This window comes from Episyrphus balteatus, chromosome 2, assembly GCF_945859705.1.
Source record: "Episyrphus balteatus chromosome 2, idEpiBalt1.1, whole genome shotgun sequence".
In the NCBI taxonomy this organism is placed as follows: Eukaryota; Metazoa; Arthropoda; class Insecta; order Diptera; family Syrphidae; genus Episyrphus; species Episyrphus balteatus.
In genome coordinates, this window is record NC_079135.1 from 70049447 (window position 1) to 70064931 (window position 15485).

Genomic DNA, 15485 nt, shown 5'->3' on the forward strand with positions numbered 1-15485 from the left:
GGCATCCCTTATAACTGTAAATGTATCAATCATGTATAACAAGATAATAACCATACCTGATGTTTTCATACAAATTAATTGAGTTGATTTAGTTTGTTTGCAAATCTATTGTATTAACAAAGAGAACAGTTTGTATATCTGCATTATATTTACCCCAAAAAAGGTCATCACATACTATAGTTTGCATCAAAACCACAAATTTATATTCATATTCCATAAATCGATTGAACTGAATTTACCGAAGTCTATTCAATCATTTCCATTGAATTTTTTTTTTGTATAAAAACTCATATTTATACTCGTTCTTGTTCAGATACCGTATCACATCAATGTCAGCTTTTATTGGATATCATTTTGGATGACAATTGTTAAGATTTATTGTTTATGTTATTATAATATCTGGTTCAGGATTTTATGTGTCAGATGATCTGAATTTGTCCACTTTCACAAATACTAGGTAGATTGATATATTTTAATTGACTAAAAAAGAAAAAAATACAATAAACATAACAAGCTTATGGATTTTTGGAATATTTTCTGTATGACATGGATTAAGTTGATCGATTTATTTTTTTTTGCATGAAATTATATGTCTGATTGAGTTGTTTTTTTTATTATTAACAACAAAGTTATTCTGTTAATGCATATTGCTATAAACGAATACATGTTTAAATGTCTGCAAAATTATTTAAAAAAAAGTACGTATACACCACAGTGTCTCAGAAGAAAATTTTAACTGCACCAAATTTTGTTCACGTATATAAATACCTTATTGCTAAGCATTCATAGTCTTTCGCTAACATCTTGTGCTAATGAACATCTTTACAACCAAGTAATGAAAAAATGGAACACTTCCGAACGATATGATGGGAAAGTCATTTTTCGTTGGATTTTCCGGAAATTGTTTGCTTGCATTAAATGAAATGGGAAACGGTGTTAAAAGTCCAAGAGCAGACTTTTCACAACAAGTAGGTCATAACATTTTATATTTTTTTTTTCTTTTTAAGAACGCAATACTCATACACAGTGAAGGCTTAAATTTTATATTATTTTGATGATTTTTTGTAGCATTTGGTAGAAATTGTTGCTGTTTTTTTAATCGTATTTATGTCTGAGGGAGGCTATTCATATTTTAAATGGGGGCGATAAGAACCAATATGTTCGGCAAACAAAAAAGGATTTGTGTAATGTATTACAAACTGAAAAATAAATCGTGACAGAAGTGAACATGTTCTTATTAATAAAAGGTAATTTTATACGGGTTGAAAAAAGTGAGAGATTTTTTTCATTTTTAAGCTGGCTATTGGAAATGATTGTAAATTTTAACTTTAAAGAGTTACATTCATAACGAAAAATAAATAAGCGTATACATAATTATCATTGATTTGCAGTATATAGGTATGGCAGGATTTGTACTCGTAAAATATATGTTTCCTGCTCTTGCTCTGTAACAAGAATAATAATATTGGCTTCATTATGAGTCAATAGATGATTGCAAGCTTAGTTTTGTGAAATTTATTAAGAGGCGCCATTGAATTTTTACTATAATAAGTGCATTGTTTTTTTTTGTATGCACCGTACTCTTGGACTCACATCTCTTTCCCATTCATGCCATTTAATCAGGAAACGAAAAGTCATTAATCATGGCTTCCTAGCGATAGCGAATTGCAATGATCGTTACACACCTTAAAATATGGGATATTCTCTCAGAATCAGGTTTTTTTTTCTGTATTTCGGTGCTAAATTTTCTGCGAAAATAGTCAAAATACGCGAAAAAAGAACACAGATGTCATGTGTAATACATGGTTATTTTAGTGGTTCGTAGTTCATAGAAAATTCTTTGGGTTTGTCCATATACATTTTGCCTATATGATAACTCTATATAAGAAAAATAGTTCAATCCAGCTGCTGTTAAAGACATATTTTGTATGTTTTCATTACTTAAACCAATATGGAAAGACAATATCAAAGGTTCATGAAGTTTGTTGGTTCAATATTTTTAAAAGCTTTTTTTTACCATATCATCCCGTTTCTGCTTGAACCTCGAAGGCACATTTTTGTTTTTTTTTTTTTATGTTCAGAACTTGTTTTGTTGAGTTCAAATTGCAATATCTATCGTTTGAAAACTTTGATCATTTGAACAGTTTTGAAAACTACAATGTTATAAATTAATCTTTCTCAATTGTTAACAAATTATGTCCAGGCAAAGCAAAATATTAGTTCAAAGTAGGGTTTGTTATTCACAAGAACTGCGCTTAAAAGTTGTTAACCCCTGAAAATTTGGAATGAACAAGACCAAATTCTGAGAGCCCTTAAGTTGGTCTTTCAGCATATTTCGTTTGAACTTTTACTTTTGCGACAACCAGCATGTGAAATAAAATTCTGAAAGATTGTTAAAAAAAATTTGACTTACTTTCTAGAAAAATGGATAAACATTTTTTTATAAAAATTTCCCTAATGAACCTAACAATATAGCTAAATAATATGTAAGTATACTTCTACCCCTTTATAATAAAAAACTAGTTCCCTCCATAGGTTTTCCAAGATAATAGATATTGCATCGAAGTTCAAAATGAAAAGAATTTCGGAATAACATCCATGCAATTACTTCAGCTATGATTTTGTGCTGTGATGATATTTGAAATTCTTATTAATTTCGGAAGCGTTCCCGCCGTGGCCAGCTCGTCGGGTTTCACTTGTGATTTGTTTTTTGTTTATATCGTAGAGTGGAAATGTTTTGCCCACTGCACAACTAAACAAAATAAATTGTATGAGTATAAAACAAAAATTTACACGAAATGATAGTAAACTATTTTGGTATATAAAGGCTTCGAGTGGTATACTCTCAAGCACTTATTTTTATCAGGGTTCTCTGGAATTATACATTATTTCTAGTAGCCTGCTAGTCTATAGAAATTTTCAAATTATGGGCATAAATGGAAATAAATTTATCTTTAAATGATTCTTTAAATATTTTCTATTTAATTAAAATACCGTGAAAGTGCGGGTTACTGGCATTAAATTTTGTTAATAAAGAAAGCTATAAAACTCACATTTTTGCTTGTTTTCAAATTTCAATCATATATATAATTTGGATGTCCTGTTAAGCTTGGACAAACACTGGGTAGTGGTAAAAAGTACAAAATATCATCAAAACACATTTATATTGATGTCACAGTTAAAAACCAAGATCATTTAAAAACTTGAAAACCGTTTTGTACTTTTTTCACTTTGATGTTCGATTTTAAAAATTTACAAGCCTGGGTTTAAGAATCTGAATCAATATTAGGTTTAAGAGTAAATATTCTTTACTTATTTCAAGGATACAAGGAAATCTAAACGCAAAGCGATTTATTTATAGAGCCAAAACGTTCTACTCAAGTTCATCAACACACGATATAGTGTTTTTCTTTGATAAAAGTAGCAAATGTTACGCTTTTATTTTCTTATTTCCAAGTGAACACACAATAAACGAATTTTCCCATAAAGACTTTAAAAAAAAAATAATAATCTTGCATTTCATCACGTCATCGTCACTTCTTTATCACTTAAAAAATAATTACGCTGCAAAAGGTAAGCTTTTTATCCACCCGTCTAACCAGACGCAACTATTTTCAACATGAATAAATACATGTTCTAATTTTGAGCAGAAAAAATGTACATAATGGCACATAATTTTAGCTCTCTTCAAAAGGATTCAATGTACGAATGAGAAAAAAAAAATTGAAAAAAGATTTAAATCAATATTAGGTTATGTAGAAACGAAAAGTTTTAAATTTAATTCGCATCAAGAATTTTTTTCTTTTATACTGGTTTTTAGAGACTTTAAACCATCCAATGTATAGGATTTATATTAAAAGAAATAAAAAATAAAAAAATAAATTTGATGGTAGGTAACTTTTTTGTGTGAGAAAATTTCCTGTTTTATGTAGGTATTTAAACATTATAAACAGAAAATAGCTACATACCTATTCAGACAATGTAGGTTATTTGACAAACTTAAAGTTAAGCTTAATTTTTTTCTATCTTATTGCAGGTATGTATAAAAGCTAACAAATCTCTTATCTTGATACATATATGGTTTTTGATTTGCAAACATCATTTAAAATTAAAAATAAATTTAGGTAGGTACACAACATAAAAAAAATATAAAATTTTTTAAATTGTTTTTTTCTGATTTTTTTTTTTGTTTGACAAATTCGGAAAATACTCCAGAATACTCCAGAGAGAAAAAATAATTTAACATTGTGTAGCTTGTAGCAGCATGCTCAATACAGTTAAATCTGCTCTTGATCAAAAGAAAAAACGTGTTAAAAAATAGAACATTATTTTACCATTATCTCAAAATTGATTGAAATTTTGCACATATATAGTCCTATGTATCATCTATCTACAGTATAAATTTCATTATCTGTTGAAGAAAAAAAGATAAAAATAAAAAACCGTTAAAAACGGTAAAAAAAACTTGGGAAAAAAAAACTTGTTTTTCCCGTTATTCAGTCAAAAATCATTTTAAAATACCAATGATAGACTACATTTTCTATAAGTTTGAGATTTTTTGAACACTACGAAAAATTAAAAAAAATAAAAACTCACCAAAAAATACCCCAAAAAAAAGCAGGTGTTTTTTTTTAAATTCATATTTCGAAATGCAGAGACTTAAAAAAAACTGTATGAAACCCCTTATTTTTTTTGTATTATCTTTCGAATGACGTTTTTCAAATTGTCAAATCTGTAATCACTACTTTGTCTTCCTCATGTTTTAGTTTAAAAAAACCATTTATAACTTGGTTTTGAATTTTTTTTGAGTTTTTTCAATACTATTGGTAGCCTAACAATAAATTTTTCTATCGATTAAAAACAACTCAACTTTCTACAACGTCGCGTTTAGAAAATAGCCACTTTTTTGAAATTTTGTTTGACCCCAATAGGGTTATATTAAAGGACGGAATTTTTAAAAATCCTTCATTTGTATTTAACTTTAGGTTAATATCTTTCAAATAAGCTATAGAAGATTGTTGTATCTCTAATAGATTATTTTTAATTTTTAATTGAAATTTTTGCCGCACTGCTCAAAATTTCAAGTGGAACGGGAGAAAATGGCGTCACTTTTTCGTGGTGGCTGCCATGGTTCATCGATTTATAAGACGTTATCACGTCAAAAAAAAAATGTTTTGTTCAATCAAGGTTACTATCATTTTCTGATAATTGAACAAATACAATTTTCATCAAATCATCATTTTTACAAAACTTTCAATTTCCGTTCGAAAATAGCTATAAGGAAAATCAATTCAAAAGAATTAATAACAAAATATCATACAATTTATTGTAATGAGATAAATACATTAATATATTTCCCCGCATAAACAATAATTTTAATGAAAATAAATTTACTGAACCATGCACAGCATACAAATCAAAACACAAACCACAATAATTAAAACTAAAAACCGAATAATTTCAAACGATGTCTATAAAATTGAATTTACTTCGCTTGTTACTCGTTTTTATTTACCGAAATAAAACTGATTTGAAACAATATTAATGATGAATACATATTTGAAAAACAAGGTTCACCACCCATCTAACAATATCAAAACTAAAAGTGGTATTAACGGAGTTGAAAGCTTAAATAAATATATACGTTTTGTTTTCGTTATTTGTTCTATACAATACTAGTCGTTTGATTGATGTTATACATATCTAGAATGTTTGACTTTTAGGTTAGAGTAGTAGCAGATTTTTAAAGAGTGATTTAGCCAAAAATAGCCTTACTTATAAATAAAGTAAAAATATTATCAAAAGGTAGAACAACGAAAAAGATTAGAGCCCCGGATTGGATTCCGGGGCTTTTTTTTTAAATACAAATTAACCTCTTATCTCTAACTCCTAATCACCTTGAACTTGGTGAAGTTCAAGTCAGGGCTGCCACTTTACTCTCTTAGCAACGAATCTACTCCCCTTTTAAAAATTTTAATAGTATCTACCTAACCAAAGTTTGATTTTTGTCCATTTCAAAATTTTAAATACTCAGCCACGTTCATACTCTGAATGTATTCACTAAAAAATTCGGATTCAGCCCTGTCGTAAGTTTTACGTGAAAAATTCCAACCAGAAAATTGAATTTCACTTTTCTTCTATTGTTTGTTTCGGGCGAAAAATTGTTCACGTGCGGGAAACTTGCTGTATTTTTAACTCTTTTTCAGGTAATTTTCGAAGTAATTCAATAGCTCTTGTCTCAGTTTTATTTTGGCGAACGGAGAATTAATTAAGAGGATAATGTTTATTTCCTACAGGTGAAACTCGCAGTACCTGCTTCGAGTGCTTTGTATAATAAGACGTTTGTAGTAGAGGCGTAAGCGATGTTGTGGATTTGGAAAAAAAAATAATCATTTTTATCAAAAAAACAAAACCGACATCCATGGGTTTGATGGTTTTTCTAATAGTTCATATGGCCAGAACTGAACGAAATTGAAATGGGAGCCACCAGTTTTCCAATACAAAAAGAATTATGAAAATTGGTTGACTTAGTCCAAAGTTATGAGGTAACAAACATAAAAAAAAAAAAAAATACAGGCGAATTGAATACCTTTTTGGAAGTCGGTAAAAACATTTCTGTAATTCCTACAATGATGATATGATAGCGTTGCCGATGATATTAGGGTATCATCTTAAATCTAATAATAATTTTAGCCTTTAACTCTACCAAATTTTTAAATGAAGAAAAAGTATTTTTGTTTTGAGTGTTTGGCATTTCAGTTAGGTTGCAAAGTATTTGCTTATATATAGGTTGCAAAGTATTTGCTTATATTTTAGAGATGACTCCTTTTTTTTTTAGATATAAATCTCAGCTAATGTTAAGTGTATATTTTAGACTTTAAATGAATCAAAAATCATAATTTTGTTTTTATCCAGTTTCAAAGATATAACGAGTATAGTCAACTAGCAACTTTTCCCCTTAAAATTGGGGGAAAAGTTCCGATATTTGTTTCTTTCATTTTCAGTATCACCCATCTTTCATTTGACACAAATTTTATCCTCTAAGCTAAGTAACTCGACGGTTGCCACTTGTACTGTAAGAAACTAATCCTTGTCGTCATACATAATGAAATAAGAAAAACATAACAGTTACCTCTTTTGAAAACGGATTTAGTCACGAACATTTGCTATATCAATACCCTTAAAATGGTTTTGACACCACACAATAATGTCTAATTTAAACCCTAACCCTGAAAAGTCACAATCACAAGAGCTAGCATTTCATAAGTAAAATTTCAACTAACCAATACAGGATGTTAATGGTGAGCAAATAGTCAAGGGGCACAATGGTTACCATCGGTTTTGGCAAAATAAAATTTTTTCTTAACCAAACAAATGTGTTTACTGAAGAAAAAAAAACATTCCACATACGCCCCAGTGACCATTTAATTTTTACCTTTGAAAATTGATACAATAAAAATTTCCACTGCTATCACGAAACTTTAATCCAATTGGAATTTTCTTAAAATAATAAAAATTCGTGGAATTTCAATGTTTGTTCGACACTCCATCGAAACTCTGGCTGTGGAATGTGGAACTAATACCAAAATTGTGTTTCTAGGTTCTATATTTTGGATAGTATGAAAAGTTTCATACATATGTAGCAATTTTCACTGCTGTCGATTGCCAAACACTAATTTAAGATAATTTTTCATTATGTTCTATTCTAATTTACTTCAAAAAAGCAAAGTATTTTAATTTCCATTTGAAGTTTTGAAAATGTGAAAACGAAAACCACGACCATCATCATCAACTGACGTTGAGTGTATGCTTAGCTAAACAACTAGCAATGGTTAGATTGCGGTTGATGTTTGGGGCTAAAAACTATATTTGAAAGAATTTGGTTTTCATCAACTTTGGTTAACCACAATTTGTGGTTTCATTTTACAAACCAGACCCAGGAATTCAGTGCACCACTATGTCTGAGAGTAAATGACATGAAAAACCATTTAAGGAACCGCACCGTACATGCAGAAGGAGAGGTGATTCTCTTTTACTGTAAAATTGGTTCAATTTAAAGAATTTTTGTGATTTTGTGTGCGAATGAAGTAGTATAATGGAAACTTAAAACGTTTTATTTTTGTTCTTGTTGTGTTCTACTCTGTTTTTGATTTTGATTGCCAATGGTAAGGATATTTGCTGCAAAGAAAACAGATACGTAAGGACAAAGAATAACATTTTTGTTAATGGTCTTTTCTATGAAAATGTGCTGTGGTAAATGCTAACTGAGGTGTGAGATCCGTGACTTGGGTTGAAAGTGTTAAGTTTGTTTCATAACCTAAATTGGAATAATGCTTTGTATTTTCTTATTTGACTATACTTACAACAGAATTTAATTAGAGAGATGCAGTATACAGAGGTGCAAAAATGACAAAATTGCATAAACTGCATGTATCTACAGAGCTACCCATAGATGTCGTGACTTCTGGTTATGAACTTAAGGTTTCATATCTACCGCAAATAAAGAAATTATTTCACGTCATAAAAAACTGGGAGCAAGTTGAAACCAATAATCAGATTCTCATGTGCTGATGGTACAATATTCAAACTATGTTTATTTTTATAAGAATTAAGAATTTAAACTGTGTACAAAATTACCTTGAGTTAAACGATGTTTTATTTTTAATGAAACTATAAAATTTAGAAATAGTATCAAAAAAAAAAAAACTATGACAAAAATGGTACCTCAGTGAAAATTGGTAAAAAGGTTTCATTTACCATAGGCTTAGGCACCAAGAATCTAAGTTGTCCATAAAAATATATCTTGGGAAAAGGGTGTTATTTTTGTTTGGAAATTTCAGAAAGAAATCAAACGTGTAAATGGTACTCTTACGAAAAAAATGTTGTATTTGCTACGAGAACTACGAAAAAAATATATTTATATATTTTGTCAGGTGAAATAGTATTTTTTTTAGGTGTCGAGAAAATATGTTTAATTGGAAAAACAAGGTAATAATGATGTTACCCTATTAAAACTCAAAAATTATGTTAATTTTGAGACTAGAAGCAAGAATCAAGACTGTCTATAAGAATATCATATTTAAAAGGGTGTTTTTTAAACTGGAAAAAATATTAATGCGTTCCCTTAAGAAATTTGGTAATTATGTTACAATAAAATTTATTTATTTTAATCTTTGTTTTAATATTCGAGAACTAACTCCTTCATCTTCATCTCCGGGGTCGACCTTGAAAATAACGACTTGTGGATATGAGATTTTGCTAGACTTTTAAGGTAAGTTATGGAATGGCAAAACGAAATTCTTGAGCATTCATTCTGGTTGAATTCTTATTTTACAGAACTATTTCCAAAAGATTTTTTTAATATTCCTTAATCTTTTTCTAACAGTTTTTTTTTTTTTATTTTAGATATGGTGCCCTGTATATTAGGGTATCATCTTAAATCTTATAATAATTTTAGCCTTTAACTCTACCAAATTTTTAAATGAAGAAAAAGTATTAATCTTTTTCAAACTGTTTTTTTTTTATTAACTATAAAGAAACGAAAATATTTTGATTCATCAAATTCTATTGCTATCGGTTAAAAGTTAAAACTAAAAACAAAAGTTTTTAAAATTATTTTTGCTGTTAAAAAAGTTAAGTATATGGCAAAAACTAGTCTTTCAAACAAATAAATGTGTCTTGTTCATTTTGTATTTTACTAATACTTTCAATTGATAAATTTCAATCGATTGAGCTTGTGAGGACAGTTTTAGTGTCAAAATAAATAAATACTGAAGAGCCAAGTATTTTTCATAATGTTGCGTACGAAACTCCAGTTCAAAGAATTAGGATGTTAATTGGGCCTTAACTACATATATACATAATATATACATAATCGCTTAAAAATACATCTGTTTGGGTCCAGTAAAACATACATAGGTACACGGTTTTCCTTTACAAAATCTAGAAGGTAACTGGGCTATTACTATTACGGCCAATTTCTTCACATGAGTACTAGCCCAGCCTAGTACCCGGTCTAGCTAGGACCGGTACTAGCACTGGTACTCGGTCCTAACGAAAAGTAAGTACCTGAGCATTTCTTCTCATTTATAGGACATGATCTAATTTCACAACGCAGTCCTAAGAATTAATTCGTATAAAACTGGTATAACTGTCATTTTGACAATATTTTGAAGTTTTAAACATATTATTTTGATAATTCAGCAAATCAAACAAAACAAAATAGACAAAAAACGTAATTTTAGTGAAATCACCATTTAAAAAATAATTTAAAAAAATTATAATGACGCTTAAGAAGACCTAACAAGAAAAAATGAAAATAAAAAAAGTTAAAATTCAAGTTCTATCAAGAAATGTCACCATCAAAAATGGGATGTCATGCTCTATCAACTACGAAATTCGCCTGCCGGAAGAACAATTATTTTAAGTTAGCAAACAAAAATTAGACGTTTCTACCTATATATTTCAATAAGAATAAGTTTTTAAAAGCGCAGACTTTTTTTGTGTGATTATGACTCAAATAAATCATCGGTGCGAGTCGCGTTATTAACTGTAACTTGAAGAAAGGCGCCGACTTTTTGTTAAAAAGTCTACCCACAACTTGTTTCATTGTCGTTTACCAATTCTGCATCAAAAATTAAATCCATTTTCTTTAACAAAAAAAAAGAGTGTGTGTACACATTAGAGTGACCGCAAGAAATCGATTTTCGAAATTTAATCGGGGGAACCCCATAAAATGTTCCGCCTTTGCAGATTTTTAGATAGCCAAAATTTCAGCTCGATTGGATAACTCTAAATGGTGCCGACACTCGCTCAAAGTATCAAAAATCTCTGTTTTTTCACTGTTTTTCCAAGAAAATTAGCTCTAGCTCCCAAACAAATCGGGTTATTTTCACTTTTTATATATTAAATTAAAGGTAGTGTTGCTACACGTAATTCAGATGCTAAATTTGCTTAGTTTTACTAAAAAAGAAAAATTTTGTCACCAATTTAAATTTTCAGTACTTACCTCAAAAAGAGCTGAAGTGCAAACTCGATTTAAAATGAAACTTTTTTTTTAAACTGTTTTATTTAAAAAAACGAAACATTTAACAGAATTCTAAGGCTGTGTGTGAATTGCGTTAAATAGTACACCGTGTAAAATTTTTGACACTATTGAGGTGAACAAAAAAATTTCAGCTGTATGGCTTATTGTTTAATATTTTTCTCTGCCTCTTTTCTGCTATGAAAATCCTTTTTAATAAAAAAAAAAAAACAAAACAAAACCATCTGCAAAAAAAATTTAACTCAAATTTAGCCAAGTCCCAGAGCCCAATAAAATTTTAACAGCTGAAAATTTTTTTATTCACCTCAATAGTGTCAAAAATTTTACACTATGTTAACTATTTTACGCAATTCACACACGTCCTAAAAACAAAAAAAATAACATCGTGTTACATTTTTTATACATAATTAATGAAGTAAATACTAAAAAAATTTAATCAAGAGATTTACAAAGTAGTTTTGGAAGCATCAGGATACAAATTTTCGGTACTCACTGACTACTTGAAGTACATATTGTTTTTGTTCCTCATCTTTAGTTAAAAGGTTATTAAAATCGGTTATTAATTTGACTCCTCTTTCTGTCATGTCATTTACGACTTTAAGTGATTGCACTTTTTTAAAGCCATCTTTAAAATGCGGGTTTTCGGGCCAAAGATTTGGAGGTTCTTTGAGAAAACTTGTGTCTATTTTCAATCGGCTGAAAAAGTTCAATGTTTTTTTTGTTCACAATATTTTTTAACCCTGCTGTGACAAATTGTTCATCTTCATGTGTCTGTAGCTTTGGATTTACTATTCTGTTGGTTTCCGTTTCACTGGTTTTCAAAATTATGTTGGCCGTTTCTAATTTTTCGCCATCTCGTAAAGTTAGGTCAAAGAACGCCAGACCTGCCAGCTCTGAACTCAAATACCATAAATGGTTTGAGAATTTAGCAAGAGCCTTCTCTGAAATATCTTTTTCTATCTTGCGGTATTCAATGTTATTACGCAAAAGATCAAGATCTTGTTTAGGAGCCAGATAAGCTCTTGGGGCATTAAACCAAGCAAAAGTTTTTCTTGTCGAATGTAAGTTTGATTTTGAAACTACAACGTCAATTGGATTTTGCCCTAGTGCTTCTATTGTAGCTATAATTATGTGAAAAGCATTTCTATCAGATGCCTTACATCGATCCAATAACATAGAAAGTTTCATTGTTAATAGCTCTTTGACCCCACGACTATACCTCATACTTTTGCTACCCGAGGGCCCAGAGATAGAGAAACATCCATTCTATCCCAATCCGCAGAATAAAACAGTTAAAAAAAAGTTTAATTTTAAATCGAGTTTGCACTTCAGCTCTTTTTGAGGTAAGTACTGAAAATTTAAATTGATGACAATATTTTTCGTTTTTAGTAAAACTAAACAAATTTAGCATCTGAATTATGTGTAACAACACTACCTTTAATTTAATATATAAAAAGTGAAAATAACCCGATTTGTTTGGGAGCTAGAGCTAATTTTCTTGGAAAAACAGTGAAAAAACAGAGATTTTTGATACTTTGAGCGAGTGTCGGCACCATTTAGAGTTATCCAATCGAGCTGAAATTTTGGCTATCTAAAAATCTGCAAAGGCGGAACATTTTATGGGGTTCCCCCGAAAAAAATTCGACAAAAAATTTTTTCTATGGGAGTTGCGGTCACTCTAGTACACATGTACACGCGACTGAAGTTATACTTCTCATTCAGTATATGTAAATGAATTTCATTTGATATTTTTAATTTCTATTATTAAATTAATTAATCCACACTTCGTTTTTTTACATTTTTATCAAGTGAACAATAAATTAATTCTTTCATCCTCCTTGCGTCCATGTAGTTTTCAATTTATTCTGTGAAATTTACTTATGTTGTAATATGGAACTTGCAGGGTTGCTACAAAGCTCAAAAGTGAGCTCAGCTTAAATTTTGAGCTAGCTCACTTTTGAGCTATGTAACATAGCTCAGCTCATTTGAGCTGAAAGTGAGCTGAGCTGATGGTTGAGCTGAGCTGAGCTGTTGGGTGAGCTAAGGTAAAGTGATCTTATAGCTGTGATGGGTGAGAGGATACATTGATTTTTATTTGGAAAGTATAATGAAATATGAAGATATTTTAAACTTTTATAAAACACCATAGCTTAAGATGTTTGGTTCTAGTTATTAATGGAATTATTTTAACACATGGATATTTTTATAAATAAAACAGATAATTTTTCGTGATCTTTTCTCTTGGTTTTTTTAATAGTAAATATATTTCTATTTTTTTAGTAAAATATTTCTTTTTTTTTTATGATAAAAAAAATGTCGGTACAATCCGGTTTTTCGTCTTTTTTCAAAATTCCGAGAAAATCGCGTTTGAAAGTTGGGGTAAATTTTTTTTCGAAAAATCCCTGAATCTTTGAACGCTCCTGGAAGCTAAACCGCTTGAGAGCAATTTTTGGGAGTGATGCCAAATGATAGCTTGTGTCATGGGCCTACGCTTTGCACATTGTCAGATTTTTAAAAAATCGCCTTCCATGTTAAACCGCCACATCATGCCTATTTTTTCAGAATCGTGCCTATTTTTTTTTACTTTTAAATTCTCCCGGTTTGAGAACGCGTGGACCTACAGGGATGGGAGTTGTACCCAAATGTAGGTTAGAGTCTCCTCTACCATTTGGCATCAAAAAATGTATTTTCATTTTCTTCAAAATTCCGCGATATAGGCGTTGGAACGCTTTGATCTAGAGACAGGGGAGTGGTGCCATATGAAAGCTTATATTCTCAGCTACCCGATAGTGGTATAATCCGGTTTTTCGATTTTTTTCAAAATTCCGAGAAAATCGCGTTTGAAAGTTGGGGTAAAATTTTTTTTCGAAAAATCCCTGAATCTTTGAACGCTCCTGGAAGCTAAACCGCTTGAGAGCAATTTTTGGGAGTGATGCCAAATGATAGCTTGTGTCATGGGCCTACGCTTTGCACATTGTCAGATTTTTAAAAAATCGCCTTCCATGTTAAACCGCCACATCATGCCTATTTTTTCAGAATCGTGCCTATTTTTTTTTTACTTTTAAATTCTCCCGGTTTGAGAACGCGTGGACCTACAGGGATGGGAGTTGTACCCAAATGTAGGTTAGAGTCTCCTCTACCATTTGGCATCAAAAAATTTATTTTCATTTTCTTCAAAATTCCGCGATATAGGCGTTGGAACGCTTTGATCTAGAGACAGGGGAGTGGTGCCATATGAAAGCTTATATTCTCAGCTACCCGATAGTGGTATAATCCGGTTTTTTCGATTTTTTTCAAAATTCCGAGAAAATCGCGTTTGAAAGTTGGGGTAAAATTTTTTTTCGAAAAATCCCTGAATCTTTGAACGCTCCTGGAAGCTAAACCGCTTGAGAGCAATTTTTGGGAGTGATGCCAAATGATAGCTTGTGTCATGGGCCTACGCTTTGCACATTGTCAGATTTTTAAAAAATCGCCTTCCATGTTAAACCGCCACATCATGCCTATTTTTTCAGAATCGTGCCTATTTTTTTTTTACTTTTAAATTCTCCCGGTTTGAGAACGCGTGGACCTACAGGAATGGGAGTTGTACCCAAATGTAGGTTAGAGTCCCCGCTACCTTTTGGCATCTAAAAATATTTTTTTTCATTTTCTTCAAAATTCCGAGATATAGGCGTTGGAAGTTGGGGCGCTCACTTTCAGCTCAGCTCAAATGAGCTAAGCTATGGTACCTAGCTCAAATTTGAGCTGAGCTGAAATGTGAGCTTTTTGCAACCCTTGCAACTTGCCACATGGAAATTACCACATGCAACTTGCCACATGCAACTTGCCACATGCAGCTTGCCACATGCAACTTGCCACACGCAACTTGCCACATGCAACTTGCCACATGCAACTTGCCACATGCAGCTTGCCACATGCAACTTGCCACACGCAACTTGCCACATACAACTTGCCACATGCAACTTGCCACATGAAACATGTAACTTGCTACGTGTTGTGTGTTTTATGTTTGCCGTACTGCGGCGAACATTTTTAAATACTAAAGTACTGCCTACTCTAAAGGTTAAACGACAGCCCTGCTACCCAGGGTGATCGCGTCATAATCCCTTTGACATTCTTGTCAAAAAGTAAATTTTCATACTCACCCTCCCATAAGAAGTATAACTTCAAAAATTACAAAATGCACAATTTCGACAAAAAATAAAATCACAAAATCAGAATAAAAATCAATAAAAAAAGACACCAAATCTCTAAACTGCTAATTAAATTTTAAAATAAATGCAAAAATTCCAACCAAATCAAGTATTTTCGTCGCTAGACTGTCGATTTTTAGGTTCTAACTTTTAGGAAGTCCTAAGCAAAAATTGGTACCAATTTGACAGTACTAGGGCTTAGTACTTGTGTGAAGAAATCACTTGGGACCGATTTGAGTACTAGCGAT

At 30.8% G+C, this 15485-nt stretch overlaps 1 protein-coding gene across 4 annotated transcripts in view; it reads right to left on the minus strand.

The window, feature by feature from the left end:
- LOC129911530 (uncharacterized) overlaps window positions 1–15485 on the minus strand; it is an 86972-nt gene that overhangs the window by 27277 nt on the left and 44210 nt on the right. The window contains exon 1 of one of the 4 annotated variants that reach the window (XM_055989358.1): window positions 154–480. The exons of the other annotated variants lie outside the window; for them this stretch is intronic. The gene's annotated coding sequence lies outside the window, so the exon portion shown is untranslated. Of the gene's footprint in view, window positions 1–153; window positions 481–15485 lie in introns of those variants that run through there. 4 annotated transcript variants of the gene reach the window in all.